The 20,436-nt window shown below is 34.7% G+C and overlaps 1 pseudogene; it reads left to right on the top strand.

Moving 5' to 3' along the window:
• Positions 1 to 2,337: 2,337 nt before the first annotated feature.
• Positions 2,338 to 3,326, top strand: LOC104869882 (annotated as a pseudogene).
• The last annotated feature ends 17,110 nt before the right edge of the window (positions 3,327 to 20,436 follow it).

Genomic DNA, 20,436 nt, shown 5'->3' with positions numbered 1-20,436 from the left:
TCTTTTTCTCTTATTTTTTTCATTTCCCTTCTACAGTCTACACTATTGGGAGTTAAATTGGAATATATGAATTTTGAAGGTGATATAATTTAGTCCATAACCATCAGTTCATCTCATCTTCCCTTTGCTGATTCAGTAGGTTTCAGTTTACAAACAACTCTTATAAGGTGATAAGTGCAGATTTTCCTATTTGAAAAACTATGATATACATTTTTGGGGTATAATGTGTGTGTCACAGTAGTATAATAACTTACTCGGGGAAGAAAAAAATTAAACTTTGAGTAAGATCACTAAGCGAGAGGCTTCAAATATGCCTTTATTATTTCTTTCACTAAAACATCTAAACATATATGCTAAGGAATATAAAAATTTTACTATTTGTTAGCCAGCTTCTGTACCTCTATTATGCATGCATGATCTGTATTGATGATACACATACCTGTGCATATTCAAAAATGCTTAACATTTTCTCATACACGATATGTTCCTTAGTTCAGGAATTCAAAATTTGGGGGATTCACTGCTCTCATTTATTTTTTATTTAATGCATTTTCTTGCAACAGATTTATATATAAATGTATATATTTAATATTACTTTCTTCCTTTTTCTATGTAACCAAGACCCGTAGTGGTATTTTCAGTACAAGAAACTTTCTGTATAATTTGCATTCATTAAGCTGTTGATGTTCTTTCTTTCATTTTACTGGACTCAACTGCATCATTGTCTAACTTCTTTCTGAGATATGAAAAATGTCATGCATCTTTGCTCACGGGAAACACACACACACACACACACACACACGCACTGCAAAGCTTGGTATGTGAGTCCCTCCTGCCCACACTTGTTGTCTGCTTTTGCTTTATTCTTTTCTCCTCCCTGAAAATTTTCTTTTCAAATTTATTGAGTAATAATTGCATGAATAAAAGGGTCTATATTTAATATGTATGATGTGGTGGAGGGATAAATATAAATTATAAAGTGAACATCACATTATAGCTAAGCAGCACATCCACCAGGCAGTTTCTATTAAACAAAGGAGGGTGCCCAAGCTTCTCTTCATGTTGAATAGTTTTCATCATCACAAAGTAAATTTGGCAGCCTGAATTGAATGTGTGATTCCAATATGAAACAAAATGATCATAGCTGCATCTCTCTTCCTAAGGAGATGGATATCTTTGTTCTTTAGGGACACAACTGTTAAAAGCCTGATTTTTCTATGTGTGTATTATCTTGTGAATCTCTATCTTAGGAACAACAACCAAAAAAAAAAAAAAATTGTGCCAGCATCAGTTTTCAAAAGAGCCCATTTTAAATACTATATTTTTTGGTGTCTTAAATTCTATTAATGACCTGGTCCAATGTATTTAAGGGAAGAAGTTCCCAGAGGGTGAGTCAGAATATATCATCCACATCGTTGCTCAGATACTTTTATAGTTATTTACTAATGCAGATTGGTTTCATTTGTTTCCAACAGTGTCTTGCAAATACATAGGCAACATTTTCTAATACTTGTTCACAGTCACCTGATGTATATATATTCTCCAATGATTACAATTAGCTTACTGAGTGGAAGTAGGCATGCTTAAATATTAATGGAACATTTGGAGCAGGAAAAGAAAGTATTAAATAATAAAATAAAGAAAATAATGACATTCAGAATCATTTAGGAATGCTAATGCTGCACAATCAAGAGACATTAACAAAAACTTTTTCAGAAAGTCTACTCATCAGTCAGACCGTTGGATCTCTGAATCAGTGTTTTTTAATCATAAAGTTCATACCTTGTGTCCATGATTTATTCTCATAGGTACACAGTGCTGATACCATGAACAGCTTCATCCGTATGTTGCCAAGGCCTTTGAGTGATCCTGAGGCATTCGAATATGGAAAAAATGGCTCAGAAGATGTATGTAATAAGTCAAGCATTATCCGTTTTGTTTGAGGGTGTAAAAAATTTTTAAAGGACGTCCATGTCATATTATTGCACAGTATCAGAAAATGATACAGTATGAAAAAGTTTTAGAGTTCAATAAAGAGATTGGAAGTCACAAGATATAAATCAAGAGGAATGGGAGAATATAAGTTAAAATTTGAAAATTTGTGTAGCTCAATAAAAGTGACAAAAGATTTCTCTGTGTTAAAAATTTGTTTTTGAAACTTCAGAAGTATCAAATTCATCTGGAGTGTTTGCTAAGACAGATTTTTGTCCCTTACTCTCACATCTTGTCAAAGCAAGTCCAGAGCAGGTCCAAAATTTTTAATAATTACTGTGTTTCCAGACTCTGCCCCTTTTGTTTGTATAAAAAGTTTGTTTTATTTTGTTTTCACCTTTGTTTTCCATCAGATTCATCAGGAACATGCAAGCTATAAAGCAAACAGCTGTTTCAGAACTTTTTCTCCTGGGACTGACAGATGATCCAGAACTGTTGTTCCTCATCTTCTACCTATTCTTATCCATGTACCTGGTCACTGTGATTGGGAATCTGCTCATCATCCTGGCAGTCAGCTCTGACTCCCACCTCCACACCCCCATGTACTTTTTCCTCTCTAACCTGTCCTTTAGTGACATCTGTTTGATCACATGCACTATCCCAAAGATGTTGGTGAACATCATAGCACAGGATCAGAGCATCTCCTACACAGGCTGCCTCTCCCAGGTCTGCTCTGTCTTAGTTTTTGGTGGTTTAGAAAGTTGTCTCCTCACAGTGATGGCTTATGACCACTATGTGGCATTTGTCACCCTCTCAGGTACACAGTAATCATGAATGCTCAATTCTGTGTCCTGCTAGTATTTGTCTCCCTGTTTATTAGCACTGTGCATGCCCTGCTCCACACTCTGATGGCGCTGCACCTGTCCTTTTGCACAGACCTGGAAATCCCACACTTTTTCTGTGAGCTTGCTCAGGTCATCAAGCTCACCTGTTCTGAAACACTCAGCAATAACATTCTAATATATTTGGTGGGTGGCCTCTTTGGTGGTGTTCCTCTCTCAGGAATCATTATCTCTTATATTCGCATTATGTCCTCAGTCTTGGAAATGCCATCAAGAGGAAAGTATAAAGCCCTTTCCACCTGTGGGTCTCATCTGTGTGTTGTATCATTGTTCTATGGGACACGTTTTGGGGTCTCCATCAGCTCTGTAGTTACAGATTCAACAAGGAAGACTGCAGTGGCTTCGGTGATTTATTCTGTGGCCACAGAGATGGTGAACCCTTTTATCTACACTCTGAGGAACAGGGACGTGAAGGAAGCCTTGAAGAGACTCAATGTTATGTTACCTTCTTTTCTGTAATGTATCATTTGTTTTGCATACAGGTTTCCATAGCAAGTCAAAGCAACAGGATTTGTGGGAGTCAGAAAGCCCAATCCTTTTCTTTCCATAGGACAATTTTCTATCATGATTATATAACATAATGTCAAATGGATTTGAACCTGACTTGCAACCTGATGTTGTTTTTTGCTTCACTCTGTAAACTTGGCATGTTATTTTAATTCTCTAAACATAATTTCTTTTCTTAAGTTCCATTGACACAGAGCCTGAAACAAAGGCATTATTAATTATTATTATTATTATTATTATTATTATTATTATTATTATTATTATTATTGTACCAGGGATAGAACTCGGGTCCTTGCATTTTTGAGGCAGGTGGCAGAACCACTGAACTAAATTCCTGGTCCCAGAGGCTCTGATCTTAACAAATTTCTGTGGTGTAGTCTCAGAAAAAGGTAAGATGAAGAAGTGGGTATAGCAGCAAATGTAAGTAAATCTATTTTCATAAGGACAGACATATGGTTATGGCTCTGTGAGTTGCATCCTACAGCAAGTACTACTAATGAAGCAAAAGAGAGAATACCGAGAGACTTTGAAGCAATTCTTAAGTTCTGTTATTGAAAAATCACAGGTTTCAAGGTAATAACAGCACCTGCCATATTTAGGATTATCATCTATAAAATTTTCATAATTGATGAAAGCAATGACTTGACATTATTTTGTGTTATTTAAAACTAATTATTAAAGTGTGAAGAGAAGGGGAAACGAAATAATGGAAAAATAAAAATGTGAAAAAAAAAATGGAAACAAAGTCTTTGTAAATATGGAAGGGAGGGCAGGGGTATGGGAAAATATAAGAACAAGACATATCATGTAAAGGTATAAGAACCCATGATAAATATAACTGCTTTGTTTGCTTTCAATGTACCAACAAATTTAATGGGGAAAAAAATGTAGGACCAGGGCCTGCTTCTGCCTAAGAATCCAGTTATTGTCTGCAGTGCTCTTCACATCTGAATGATACTTAATCCTATTTTCCTCTTGGAACTACAAGTAAACTCTTCTGATGATTAAAAAACTGATTATGGTAGCTAACTGTGTCAACTTGAGAAAGAAAATCCCAACTGGTTGGATTAGCATAGTTCTTGGTGTAGCCGAAGGCATTTACTAAACACAGAAGACTTGCCCAGGCTGCAAGTACCACCAACTAATGGGCTTGTAGTCTGGGGGAATAAAAGTGAAGTGAAGAAGGAAGACTTGTTTCTATTTCTTCTGAGAAGCTCCTGTCCTTTTCTTTACCTTGGTTGTCATCCTCTGGCTTCCACTCCTTGTGCTTTCTGATATGGACTTGCAAGGGGCACTACTGTGACCTCCTTGCCTTCAAACTTTAACTACATCCTCTGGATCTTCAGCGTGCAAACAAACACTTTTACACTCTTCCACATCTGAGTATTGAAAGGCTATTGTAAGCCTATCCTGTAAATCATCACATATTTATATATCTTGTGTTAAATATGTTCCTGTGGTGACAAGTGAGTGATATACATAGAAAACCTGCTCAACACAAAGAGGATAATTTTAGATCTGACAAGCATATTCAGTAAAGTGGCAGGATACAAAATCAAATTCAAGATTCAAAAGCATCCCTATTCACCAACAATGAATTCATTGAAAAAATAGTTAGGGAAGCAATTCCATTTCAAACATAATAAAAATTTACATACCTCAAAATCTAACTAACCAAAGAAGCAAAAAGCTTTTGCAATACAAAATTTATGGAACATGAAGAAATTAAAACAACCTTGAAAAAAGCTTTGTTCATGAATTGCAAAAATTAATTTTGTGAACAGGAACATATTACCAAGAGCAATGTAAACCTTTAGTGTAATTTGTATTAAAATAACAATATTCTTTAAAGTGCTAGAAAAATAATCCTAACATCCAATGGAATCAGAAATGAATTAAAATGGCCAAAGCAACTTTCAGCAAAAAGAGCAGTGCTGGTGACTTCACAGTATCAGATTTCAAGTTTTACCACAAAACCATACTAACAAAACAACATGATATATCACAAAATTGTAGGACATAGACACAGAGGGAATGTAGCAGAGCACATATAAACGAACCCAAGCATCTCCAGCTATTTAAATTTTGACAAAGGAACCACAGACACATGCTGAACTAAAAAGTCTCTTCAACAAATTGTTCTAGGAAATTGGATAGATACAAGAAAATTATTGATATTAGATTTCTATTTGTAATCTGTACTAACAAAAGTTAAAATGGATCAAAGACCAGATGCAAAACCAGAAACCCTAAAAATCAACAAATGGGATTATGTCAAGTTAAAATATTTATGACAGAAACATAAACAATTAACAGGATGAAAGGACAACCTAGAGAATAGGTAAACTCTTTGCTTCATACTGTGTTGGTCGAGGACTAACATGTAGACTACATAAACAACCCAAAAAATTAACCCCCAAAAGACAAATACCTCAATCAAAACAGGTCGTGTTAGCTGAATAGACACTTTTCAAAAGAATGACTACAAACAACCAATAAGTATAAAAAGTGTTAAGCAGATTTGGCCATTTGGGCAATGAAAAGCAAAACTACATTGAGATAACATTTCATCCCATCCAGAATGTATATCATCAAGAATGCACAAGGCAACTAATACTGATAAGGATGTGGAGGAAAGAAGGAACCCTTATGCATTGTTTGTGGAATGTAATAGAAATATCATTTGATGTATCTATACAACTCCCGGGTTCATCTAGAAGGATTAAAGACAACCTATTATAATTATACTTGCATAATCATTTTATAGCAATAGAGTTCATAATAGCTGAGAATGGAAGTAGCCTAGATGCCCATGAACAGAAGAATAAAACAAACATGATATACATGAATATAATTTAGTCTTAAGGAAGAATGAATTAATATTATTTATAGGAAAATGAATGGAAGTAGATCCATGAAGGTAAACAGAGTAAGACATAATCAGAAAGTTAACCACGGTGTTTTCTCTTATCTGAGAAGCAAAACATTAGTTCATAAATGAGTGAAATAAATGAGAGATGATAGGAAACTAGAAGGTAGACTGTTGAAAATGGGGAATGGTATCAACCCACTGGCAAGGTAAGGAAGAGAAAAAAGATGTTTAAATAATTAATATATGTTTTATTCATGTGCCACTTCCCCATAATAAATATAACTATTCTATAGTACTGGTTTAACTAATAAAAATTATATCCATTTAAAAACAAAAAAGAAAACTGGCAAAACAAATAAAAGTCAAATTTCACAGAATAAAATATCCCATTGTACTGTATTCATTGGTGGATTTTCATTTTATTTTTTCACATTTTGCTTTTGAGACAATGCTTCACTAAGTTTCCTAGGCTGTCCTACAACATACGATTATCTCACAAGTAACTGAATTACAGACACATGTCTTCATGCTGGGCTGACTTTCATTTTTTGAAATTGTTTTCAGGAGCCAAAATATTTTTGTTTATTCCTTTTTGATGCTAATCTTGTCTTATTTAGGCATCCATATGACAAGTAATTTTTTAGCTCCATTATTTCTTTTTTGGAAATTTTTCTGAAATTTTAGGTTTTCTAAGCCACAATCATGGGTTTGGCAACTCAACTCTTGAGCTCTCCCATCTTTCCCAAATAAGCTTTTTTTCTGCCCTTTGCATTCAAAAGTCTTGTTTTCTTATTACCTGGAATAAATAAATAGTTTCTGCCTTCTGGGAATGAAAACCAGAGCATTCTGACATCTGCAAAGTCAACAAAATATGTTTCAGGTCTTTTATTGATATGTGCACAATCATATTTTATATTTACATCTACTCTTTTTTTGGCATGCTACTTGGAAAAAATCTTTATCTTATAATGTAATGTTGGTTTTGTATATTTTATCTGTTTTAAATGCCTTATCTTTCATGTGTTTTAAAATTAATGAGGTAAGATGGTAATGGAAGACATTCTGACACTGTCTTCTTAGAGTTGATTTTCAATAATACTTTTGAAAATTATACTTCAAAAATTTATACAGAAAGAGTGAATATATTTTAAGTTACCAGAATGAAAGTATAAAATTTTAATCAGAGAAGTTTTGCAAATGAGTACTAATGAGCTCAGAAGCATAGATTGAAATCTAATTAATGAAATATAGATATTTGCTTACCACTCAGCTTCGGGTAATTTTGTAATTGTGTCAATTATACCTGTAAAGCTAATTGCAGCTCATGGTCTTTGCTTTTATTATTTTATTATTTTTTGTTTCTAGTACATAACATTTACATTTCAAATGGGGAATTGGCACATGTACATAACACATCTTTATTCCTTTGCTCAACTCTTTGCCTATCCTTTCGTCCTCCTCCATCCATTTCCAAATCCCCTTCTCTTTTCTTGTACGTGTTTATGATACATAGAAATTCTATTTCACAAGCTATTTCCCTTCCAGCTATTTTTGTAAAAGAGTTAAAGATATTATATTACAGTAACTCATGAATACCCATGTTTATAGCTGCACAACCCATAATAGCTAAATCTTGGAAGCAGCCTATGTATCCAACAACAGATGAATAGATAGAGAAAATGTATATACACACAATGGAGATCTGCCCAAAGAAAAGTCACTATTTTCTAATGTTAAAAATATGCATTTTAAATATGTGACTGCATTGAAAAATATTCATGAATTATAATTAGGAAACCATTCATTGTATAAATATAGTCAAACTGGAATATTCTGAGCTAAATACATATAGCAAAAAATCATTTTACAACATGATACATTTGTGAATAAACATTTCTGAGTTTTTATTGTACCATACTTATCTACATGTATAATTATACACACACACACACAAACACATATATATATATATACACACATACACACACACACACACACATACTGTATTTTACACCTGAAAAAGTTCTATATGCTATATATTTTACACCTGAAAAAGTTCTATATGCTATGTGCACAAGGCAGTTGAAATGGAAGTGCATAGAAATCATGAACAGGCTTGGATGAGATACACCTTCTTTCAGGGTTCAGGGAATCAGCCACTGTGAGTTCCTGACTTCTACACAGTTGGTTTTCAGAGTATCTTTCCTGAGATCTGAGTGGTACAAACATTTTTGGTCTAATGAGGAGCTTGGGTTATTGAGCACTGAGGGAAAGAGACACTCTAAGTGTTGGCCAGTGAAGATCTTACCTTTAAGTGCTGCCCCGTCAGGTAGAAACAGCTGTCCCTTTTTCCTGAAGATGAGTCTGTTTGCTCCAAGCCCACGAAGTCCATTCGTCTTCCTCTCTTCACTCAGGTCTTCTCTTTTGCACGTCCAGGTGAGATGTTGAACATGATTCTCAGTGAGCTCAATCAGGTAACCTAAAGCCTCTTAGTATATTATTTGGACCTGGAGGAGGTGTTTCACCACAATTTCATCCAGGGGAAGTTATCATAATTGTATGTGCATAAGGCGACAAGAAGCAGATGGCCCATGAGCCCACTTGATTGTCACCTTCTTGACACATCCTCATGTACATTTTCACCATTATTCACGCAGGTCTCACTATGCAAGTTCCCTGCTCTGTCTTCACAGCAGCAGGGACTGTTTTCCTCCTGAAAATAAATCTGTTCCATCTCAAATTATGAGTTTCATAAAATATTCTCACATTTATTTGAATTATTTTGGTGGTAATGGGAGTGCATTGATCAGTCTATCATTTGCATAAAGCTCTTCTAACAAAGTAGCAGACTGGGTAGAATAAGAATAGAAATGTATTTTGTCACAGTTCTGGAGGTCAAAATTTGAACAATTAGGATTTAGAATGAGGTCTCTTTCCCTGGAATGTGGATCAGTGTCTACACTCATTGTGTTCCTGTGCTCTTCATTCTGTAGGGGTCTGTGTCCTCATTTTCTCTTCATAAAAGAAACCCAATCATGATCACATCACTAATTAAGTATCTTTTCTATTTTCAAGGCAGTTTTACCATTATTTCAGTAAACAATAAAGTTCACATTTGTATAAGCGAGATAGAGCTAATGATGCCTAATAAACAGATCTAAAATTTTTTATTTTTATTTTTATTAGTATACATGTTTAGTACATGATGATTACATTCATCTTGGGAAGACGTGACATGTACAGAACTCTCCAAGGATAGATTTTCAAATGCAGACATGTACAACTATATTACAGATTAGGATGTGAGCATATGAATTTTGAAGGAGACAGATTTCACCCTATTATGATCTATTCCTACCTTCTCCCATATGCTAATTGTAGGTTTAATAATATGAAGAGATTTTTGTTTCAATCCCGAAGAAAGGATGTGAGGACTCTGGAGAATAAGTAGAGATGCAGAGAGAATCAGTCAGTAACTTCCTAGTACCCAAGATTTACTGATTAAAATTACTAAATACTTTAAACAGGAGATACAGAAATAATGCCATTAACAAAATTGAAAACAGTGAGAACAACAAGAAGCACTTGACCACAGGTCACCACTCTCCAAAACTAAGAATGCATTTTTAAAAAAATGAAATAATAAAATTAGAAGCACAAAGGATTCTCCTCAGTATCCCCTTTATTCCTCTTCTGCTTTCCCTTAAGCATGACATGGACATGGTGGTATTTCTGTGCATGACTCTACGATGTATATTTGTCATAAATATAAAGCAGTAGGCAGAGAGCCAATTGAATAAGGAATAGAAAAACAAACTGTTCTGTGTTCACATAGTGGAACGATCTGGTAGTTAAGATTTGTGAAAAAGGATTAAACATATCAACATTAATTAATAAATAATCCCAAGTACAAATAGCACATAATAAATGCATGCATAATCATAATATCATATATATGTACTCACACACTGCCACATGTATGTATGTGTGTCCTGTGTTTAGAAATATTTAAAAGTAAATATATTTTATGTATTTAGAAAAATACTAACATAATAAAAATTTTGAGACAATATCATATATCATGGTGGTGTGGTGATTTCCCTTTAGAAAATATAAAATGAAAATAGCATCAGTAAACAAAGTGAAGGGTCTTAAAATAGCCTTTATTACTTCTTGCATTAAAAATACCTAAAGAAAATGGTAAATTGTATGAAATACCTATGGTTTGCAATCAGTACTATATTATTATCTTATCTTCTATTATACATACATAATCTACAGCAAAAGCATGTATGTCCAAAATGCTTAATATTTCCTCAGGGTATGGACTACAGATATTCAAAATTCAGGTGATTTGTGATTTTATTTAATTTATTTTACTGTATTTTCTTTGCTATTTATATTATATGTTCAGGCACATTCATTGAGGTATAATGCACAAATAAAATTTGTAAATACTTGAGTTATACAATGTGACAGTTAGAGAAGTGTACACTGTCAAATGGTTATCACATAGCTGATAATTAGCACTTCCATTATCCAGTGAGAACATCCGAGCTTTTCATCCAGCTGAAGAGTGCTCCCATTTGTAAAGCAGTTGGACATGCCTGCAGTTTTGGAGAGTGCAACACGAATATGACACCAGATGTCCTAGATTTCTTTTTCCATGAAGGGAAGAATTACTTTCCAGTTGAACTCTTTATTTCATGTCAAAGCAGTGTTTGATAATTTCACTTTTTTCTCATTGAGTTTATTGGTACTTTTCAGATATATAGTACAGTTACATTCATGATTGGGATCATGTACCTTTACATGACAGGTCTTTGTTCTCATTTTATCCCTGCAACCCTGACCTCCCTTCACCCCCTCCTCCCTTCCCTATTTATAAAATCTTTGTTTCCATTTTTTCATGTTCTCATATTTTTTCCTTCCACTTATTTCCTTTCCCCTATCCTTGCCACTTCCCCTACACCTTTAGCCCTTTTCTTCCTATTTCACATTGTCATTTACAAAATTTGGATCTTATTTACACTTTTAGTCTTTCACACCACAGAAAGTATTCGATATTTACACATCTGACATATATTTCACTTATGAATATGACCTCAATATAAATCCATTGTCCTATCAATGGCTCTAATTTCTCATTCTTTAGGTTTGAGTAGTATTCTATTTTATAGAAAAACTACATCCTCGGGCTGGGTGTTTAGCTCAGTGGTGCCACTGCCTGGTTTGCAAGGACAAGGTCCCGTGTTGGATCGCCAGTGCCAGAAAGAAAGAAAGAAAGAAAGAAAGAAAGAAAGAAAGAAAGAAAGAAAGAAACAAAGAAAGAAAGAAAGAAAGAAAGAAAGAAAGAAAGAAAGAAAGAAAGAAAGAAAGAAAGAAAGAAAGAAAGAGAGAGACCACAACCTCTTTATCCAGTCTCCAACTGATGGGCAATTGGACTGTTTCCAAGTATTAGCTTTTACAAACTGTGCGGCTCTAAACATGGGTGTGCATATATCACTGTGATATGATTCCTTAAATTCTTTTTGAAAGATAGCCAGCAAAGGAATAGCTGGGTCAGATGGAACCTCTAATCCTAGTTGTTTGAGGTATCTCCATATTGATTTCCATAGTGGTTGCACTCAAGGGATAGATTATTTCTGATTATCTCAGCCTGTTTTTGTTTACAGGTCTCTTTATTGTAAATGCCAATATTTTTTTTTCTATATGTTTGCAGGAGTGACTGCATTTTATGCTTTCTCCCACTTCATTATTTCTTTGTTATACTTGTTATTTTATTTTTATATGATAGGCTACCTACCTCATTAAGGAAAGAACTTCCCTATGGTCAGGTCACACATGTCATCCACACTGTTACCCTGATTCTTTTAGAGTAAATCGGTAAGTAATAATATTTTAGCTTCTATTTCCAATGCACAGTATTATGGGCTTCAAGTTTATAAGCAACATTTGCAATTCTTTGAATATTTTCCTCTGGATGAATGTTCTCTACCTGCTTGCATAAATGGGGAGAAGAGGGCTCACATAAAAGTCAAGGTAAAAATAGGATCCATGTTCAGACAGAATTTTTCAGGAGAACTGTAGGATCTTCAAGATCCTATTCAAGATTTAGACATGCTAATTATGTTCAAAAACCTCATCAGTAACTTCTCAAGAAAATCAACTTACCTGTGAATCAATTTGAACATGTTTATGATATGTACTCTTAGGTTCACAGAACTGAAACATTAACTGATTCATGCCATCTCAGGTGTGAAAAATGTGGAAACCGTTATTCTAGAAGACAGACATTTAAACTCATTGATACTTTTGTTTTAGTATGAAGATATAGAATACTTGCAACAGGACACCAATGCCTTATTTTTGTTAAGATTTTAGCACTTGGCACAGTATGTTAAGAATATTGATGTTCGCCGGGTGTGGTGGTGCACGCCTGTAATCCCAGCACTCGGGAGGCTGAGGCAAAAGGATCCCTGTGAGTTTGAGACTAACCTGGGCTACATAGTGAGACCCAGGGTCGTCTCAACTACACAGTGAGACTGATGTTTCAAAAGGGAGTAAAATATAGAGCACTTGTAGAAAAGATGAATGTAGAAAGGGAATATTTGAGAGAATATATGCATATTAATGTGATTCAAAACTAAGTAGGAGTTTTTCCCCCTTTTTAAGCTCTGGTTCTCAAATATTAGATGTCAAATTCAGCTGGAGTGTTTGTTAAACTATACATTGCTAGTCCTTGGCCCCAGAGTTATCAACTGTCAGTGGAAAAGGGTGCCAAGAGTTTTTAACCCAACCCTGTTCCCAGGTGCTGCTTTTGCTTGCATAGAAATAATTCATTTAATATTTTACCACATCTAATCTGCAAGATTTATCAGCAAGATGGAGCTTACACACCAAACACTTGTCTCAGAATTTATTCTGGTGGGACTGACAGATGACCCAGAAATGCAGCCTGTCATCTTCAGCCTGTTCCTGGTTATCCAACTGGTCACAACCTGGGAATCCTGCTCATCATCCTGGCCATCAACTATGATTCTCTTTAAGAACAACATTCATCCCATTGCATTGATGCTGGGGAACAGCTAAGCACAGGATCAGAGCATCACTTATACAGAATGCCTCTGTCAGGTATAATTTGTCTTGGTTTGTGCTATCTTGGAAAGTTTTCCCATTGTTGTGATGGCTTATGACCACTCTTGGGCCATTTGTCACCCGCTGAGGTACACGGTCATCATGAACAGCCTCCTCTGTATCCAGCTGGTTCTGTGATCTGTGTTCTTTAGGACTGTGGATGCCCTGGTCCACACATTGATGTTGTTGCAGCTGTCCTTCTACACAGAACTGGAAATACCCCACTTCTTCTATGAACTCACTTAGCTCATCAATCTCACCTATTCTGATGCCCTCATCCATATATTCTAAGGCTAGCCTATCTGTTGGTGTTCCTGTCTTCAGGATCATTTTCTCCTACATTCTAATTGTGCCCTCCATTTTGATGATGCCATCATAGGAAGGAGGTGTAAAGCCTTTTCCACCTGTGTGTCTCAACTCTCTGTTGTGCCCTTGCTTTATGGTAACACTTTTGGGGTGTACATCAGTGCTGCATTTACACATTCAATGAGGAAGACTGCAGTGCCTTCAGTGATACTGTCTGTGGTTACTCAGATGCTGAATCCCTTCATCAACAGCCTGAGGAGGAGAGTCATAAAAGAAGTCTTGAAGAAACTCCTTGGTAGAAAATATGCTCTTCTAGGACACATCAGTCTTTTTGAAATTGGGATTTTAGAGGCTGTTACAATGACAAGATTCCTAGTGATTCAGAATGTATGATTCTTTTTTCACTACATTACTTTAAAATGTTGAGATGACCTAATGACTAGATACACTTAAACTTTCCTTGAATTCCGATTTTGCTGTAGGTTTATCTCTTTTAACTTTTACACACAATTTCAATTTAGTAAACGTGAAATCTCTGCCCAATTTTCAGAGAAGAAAAACTTAAAGCATTGTAAATAGTTTTAGTAACAAGAATTTTTGTGGTTTACTTTCTGAAGAGGAAAGTTGAATAAGGAGGAATGTGCTGGAAAATTTACATCAAGCTGTGATCAGATCTAGAGAATTGCTTCCTCTCTGTCATCCAGCTATGTCCATGTGAAATGAATCCTGGTGTAAATCCAATTGTGTGGGGAAGCAGGCCACATTTATATCCTGTGAAGTATTACTGAGTAAATTGTATCTTTCCCAGGTAATAGCAACATTTGCTAAACTTTATTTTACCACACTATGAAATTGGAATGATTTGATAATGTTAGTGATTTGAGAGGATTGTGAGATTTTTACTCATTAATGGATGAGCAGAGTCATCAATAAACTGGTTGCTTGCATAGCAGCAACAGTATCCACTACATTTGTCTTCCTTATGCAAGACACTGATTTAAAATCTGTATTTAGCATTTGGTATGTATGAAATCTGTGAGTAGTCCCTCTGAGAATGGATTTAATTCAAATAAAAAATAAAGACATTAACGTAAGTCAAAGAATTCAGAAAATCATTTTGAATAGAATAGAGGCAGAACCCATCGGGGTTCATTCAGTCTTTCTTGAATGAGTTTCATTGTTGTGCCATTTCTCTTTCTGTCCATACAATCAAATTGAGGTGTCATTGTTTTTCAGACAGGGTCTCACTTTGTAGCTCAGGCTTCCCTGGAACTCACTGTGCATCCCAGGCTGGTCTTGAACTTACAGAGATCCTCTTGTCTCATCCTCCCGTGTGCTGGGATTACAGGTGGGTGTCACCACGCCTGGTTTTAGGTGTCATATTTTGATGTTGTACCCAGAAACGCAAAGCTAACTATGTTTTGTCTAATGAATTATTGGGAAAAATTTGTTTACTCTTCATCTCTCATAAGATGTGTGACAAGTCAATAATAAAAGGAAATACTCAACTGTCTCTAAAATAAAGTGTTGAGTACATAGACATGAGTCAAATAAATATCTAAAGTTGAAGCCACAATGGTGTGTGTGTGTGTGTATGCACACAGGTGTGTGTCTGTGTGTGCATGAGGACATGTGTGCGTACATGAGAGATGTAAGTTTCTTTTCTTTTGAGTAACTGCATTCCATTGATCAATATACATCACAGTTAATCATGTTTTGTAAGTTTTTATATATTACAAGTTAGTTGAAAAATAGTATAATGATATGTTTGCCACAAAAATCATAAAATGGATTACTACTTTTTCTTAATTGAGTTTATTGGTACAATTTAGGTATATAGTACAGTTACATTCATCATTGGGCTCTTGTGTCTTTACATGACAGTTCTTCGTTCTCATTTTTCCCCATACCCTGCACTCCTGTCACCTTCTCCTCCCCTCCCCATTTACAGAAATTTTATTTACATTTTTTTCTCATATTTTCCCTTATTTCCTTTCCCCTACACTTACCAATTCCCCTACACTTTTAGCTCTTTTCTTCCTATAACACATTGCCAATTATAACATTACACTATTACTTACAATTATAGTTTTTCACACCAGAGAAACTATTTGGGATTTACACATGTGTGATTTATTTGTTTCATTTAAGACTATAACCTCAATATGCATCCATTTTCCCATGAATGACTCTAATTTCTCATTCTTTGTGGTTGAGTAGTATTCCATTTTATAGAAAACCATATTATCAGCCCCCCCATAATATAAAGACCCTATTAAAAATGGGCTTCTAAGGGGCTGGGGATTTAGCTCAGCTGTTCAGTGGCCAACCTTGAAAGTGCAAGGACCCAAGTTCAATCCTCAGTACCAAAAATAAACAAACAAACAAAAAAAGGGCTTCTGAAATGAACAGACATTTCTCAGACAAAGAAGTAACAGCAGCAAATAAATATATATTCAAAAATGTTCAACATCACTGGTTATTTCAGAGATGCAGATGAAAAAAACACTAAGATTCCACCTCACCTCAGAAAGAATGGCTGCTATTAAGAAATCAACCAATAACAAATGTTGGCGGGGTTGTGGGGAGAAAGGAACCCTTCTCCATTGTTGGTGGAACCGAAGACTGGTGCAACCACTAGGGAAATCAATATGGAGATACCTAAAAGAAGTGGGATTAGAGGTTCTATTTGACCCAGCCATCCCTCTGCTGGGTGTCTTTCCAAGAGAATTAAAATAATCATACCATAGTGACATATGCATACCCATGTTTATAATGGCACAGTTTGTAATAGCTAAAATTTGGTAATAGCCCATTTTCCCATCAGTTGGAGACTGGATAAGGAAGACGTGGATTACTACATTTGATCTGGTCATAAAGAAAAAACAATCTTTCCAAGTCACCATTCATAAAATATTTTATAATTGACATGTAACATTGGTGCATATTTCCTAATGTGGTTAATGTGACTAATGATCCAATCAGGTTTATTAACATTTTTATCTCCTTAAACATTCATCACTTTCATGCATTGAGTATCTTTGAACAGTTTTCCTCTAATTATTTTGAAATACCTAATAAATTGTTGAAGACTATACTTACCCTACCTTACTGTAAAATGTAAAGACTTGTTGCTTCTGTCTAGATCGGTTCTTTTTCTCCACTTTTCCTATGAGCTAGGACTTCTACTCTGTACTTTTAGGAGATCAATTTTTTAAGCTTTCACAACATAAGAGTGTGAATAGCTGGTATTCATTCTTCTGTGCCTGGATTCTTTCACTTTACACAGTGTCTTTCTGATCTATACACAAGGCAGCATTTTGTATAGGACTGAATACATTTTCTTAGTGCATATAAATCATATCTCTCTTCGTATTAAGTGTGTGAACATCTTCATTGATTCCATACTCTTGGCATTATTAATGGTGCTTTGATAAAGATTTCTGGATTCAACAAATTTCTTTCCTCTGCTTGTATACTCCAGTGGTATTGCTGAAAAATGAGGCAATTGCATTTTTGTTTTATTACTAACTTTGTCCTGTTCTTTTGATTTCTACAAGTCTTTGTGGACTCTTTGATATTTTATACAGATGCTCATTATATATTCATTTCTTCATTGCAGCTAACACTATCCTCTGTAGTTTGAATGTAAATGATGATGATAGTTGCTTTTGTATTATTGATGTCAAGAAGGATGCACTGAATATTTAACTATTAAACATTCCAATGACTTTATTTTTCATATCACCTCTACTGATTTAAAGGAGTTTTTTAAATTCTCACTTCATATTATTTATTAAGGGAATTTTATTAAGGGAAGTTAGTGTTTTGCAAATATTTTTCTCCATCTATTGACAAATTTTACAGTAATGCTTTCTACCCTGCAAATTAGCAGAATCACATAGAGGATACATAATGCATATATTTTATGCATATATATGTATTAAATTAGCAAAAGTGTAATGAACTACAGTATTGCCTTGCACTGTTTATGTCAATAATATAACCTTTCAAAATGATGGAAATCTCTGTAGGGGAAGAATTCATCCATGAGAAACAACAGACAACACACAAAAAATGATGAGTGTATTGGATATTGGGATATGAAAATATACCTCCTGTCAGGAAGGATAGAATTCTCACCTTAGCCATTGGGAGAACTATGAGCAGACAGCCAATTCCTCTCCCGTCTCTTACTCCTTCTGGGATTGCTCAACAGAAGAGATTCACTGCAGCTATGAGTAATTACTCTTCCCGGGATTGTACCAATGACTAAACTACACAGTCTCAAGATCTGGCTCATTTGCTGCATCTTTGATGATATTAAAGGCGCATTTCAACTCTAGAGCTGACTGGTGGGTCAACAACCACTGTTTAACAAAGGGCCACAGCTCAAATTATCCCTCAGCCTCATCAAGTATCCTTCTCTTATCTCCCTCAGCATTTCACCACAGGTGGAGACACTGATTTTACTACAAATCTGTATCACAGAGATTATGTCCAAGTATTCCAAAGGAATGTGATAATTATGGCCTTTTATGTAATAAGAAATGCTATGAATTATATATCTTAGGAAACAAGATGAGATCATTTAAATGTATGATCTCTGTGTCCATTTTCCTCAATTCTCATCCTCCAATATTTTCCTGCAGTTTATCTAAGCATTTGGGACTGATTTATGATCTCAAAGTTTCACAGTTGCTCTAAGAATTCACTAGTGAATTCTCTGCTGGCTCATGTTGCTCTGTGACTAGAGGATACCATAAACCCATACCCTAATTCAACAATTAGGGCATTTACTTCCTTGAACATTTTTTCTTAAATTTTCCTAAGTTCTAGTTCATAACAATGAATGTAGGCAGCACTCAACTTGAGTTAATTCATATTTTGCAAATAAAAAAGTTATACCTTTGCCTTTATTGAATAATCTATTATATTGTGTTCTCATTACATACAGAAATGAAATACTTGCTTATTTTTTAAATATGTTATTTTTAATCAGTCACCATGTCATATTTGCAGTATTTATTTTATTTTCTGACCAGCATCATTTGACTGTATTTCTTCATGTGCCTGTTTTATTTGTTGCACGGGACAACTGATTTTGTTTTAAAAGCTCACTGAAATATCAGTATATTTTATCTGTTTTCTAAAGGCACTAGGGTTAATTTTTGAAGAAACTCAGTTCTACCTTTTAATGAATTTAAATTATATATGTAGGAAATTATAAATTCATGTAGATGAAGTTTAAGTATTGTACAATAATTTGGATAACATATGAGACTATAGAAATTTTGAAGTATGAATGGTTTCAAAATAAACTCTAACATGGAATATTTATTCCATTGGTGAAATAATGGTCAGACATCAAACCGAAACTATGGCGCATCTGGTGATATCTTCTCATGTCAGAGTTTTACTAGTTTTGTAATTGAGTTAGCAGCTCAACTAAAAATTGAAGAGAGGGAAGGGGAGCCATAAAATAATCAAGAAGTGCAATGACCATGCACCACCTCACCACGGTGAATTAAATTATTTGTGTTCTGCAAACATGAACTAACAAAAATAAAAATAAATTAAGAAATGTAAATTCAACTGATAGCTTCCTCTTGTGAAGAAAACTATGAGTATATTATGACACATCTGTCCATTTTAAGCAGTCATGGTCTTGTGTATACTTTTGCCCATAAGCAATGATCATAAAACACAGATTAGAATTCTGAGTTCAATATGAAGAACAAAAATTTAAATTTAGTCAACATAAATAATACTATAGAAATCATGCCTCTATATGCATATATTTTCCCACATAAAATAAGAACCAGGATTCTAGATGAAAGATCTAAATACTAAAACAGAAATGCTAAACTTGCTGGAAGATAAGTTAGGCAGAACACTTGAAGATATTGGAATAGGAAAAGATTTTATGAACAAATCCTCAGTAGTATGGAAACGAGCACAAAGAATGAACAACTGGGATCTTATCTTATTAAAAAGCTTCTGCACTGCAAATGAAACCATCAACAAAACTAAGAGACAACCTACAATGTGGGAAAAAAATTTTACCAGCTGCTCATCAGACAAAGGACTATTGTCTAGAATATATAAAGAACTCAAAACAATCAGTCCCCCCAAATATAAAGGACCAATTAAAAAATGGCCATGTGAAATGAACAGACATTTCTAAGACAAAGAAGTAAAAGCAGCAAGTAAATATATGGAAAAATGTTTCACATCCCTGGTCATTCGAGAGATGCAGATGAAAGCAACACTGAGATTCCACCTCACCCCACAAAGAATGGCTGCTATCAAGAAATCACACAATAACAAATGTTGGCGGGGTTGTGGGGAGAAAGAAACCCTTCTCCATTGTTGGTGGGAGTGCAGACTGGTGTAACCAGTATGGAAATCAATATGGACATACGTCAAAGATCTGGGACTAGAGGTTCAATTTGATCTACCCATTCCTCTGCTGGGTACCTTTCCAAAAGAATTAAAAGAATCATATCACAGTGATATATGTGCACCCATGTTTATAGCGGCACAGTTTTTAATAGCTAAAACTTGTAAACAGTCCATTTGCCCATCAGTTGGAAACTGGATAAAGATGATGTGGTTTTTCTATAAAATGAAATATTCCTCAGCCATAAAGAATGAGAAATTAGATTCATTCATAGGAAAATGAATACATATTGAGGATACACTCCTAAGTGAAATAAATAAATCAAACATGTGTAAATACCAAATAGTTTCTCTGGTGTGAATAAACTATAGTAGTAC

Source organism: Fukomys damarensis, unplaced genomic scaffold (assembly GCF_012274545.1).
Source record: "Fukomys damarensis isolate Sample0158 unplaced genomic scaffold, DMR_v1.0_HiC HiC_scaffold_30, whole genome shotgun sequence".
NCBI lineage: Eukaryota > Metazoa > Chordata > Mammalia > Rodentia > Bathyergidae > Fukomys > Fukomys damarensis.
Note: the sequence above shows the minus strand (reverse complement) of the source record. Positions and strands in the feature narration are given on the sequence as shown.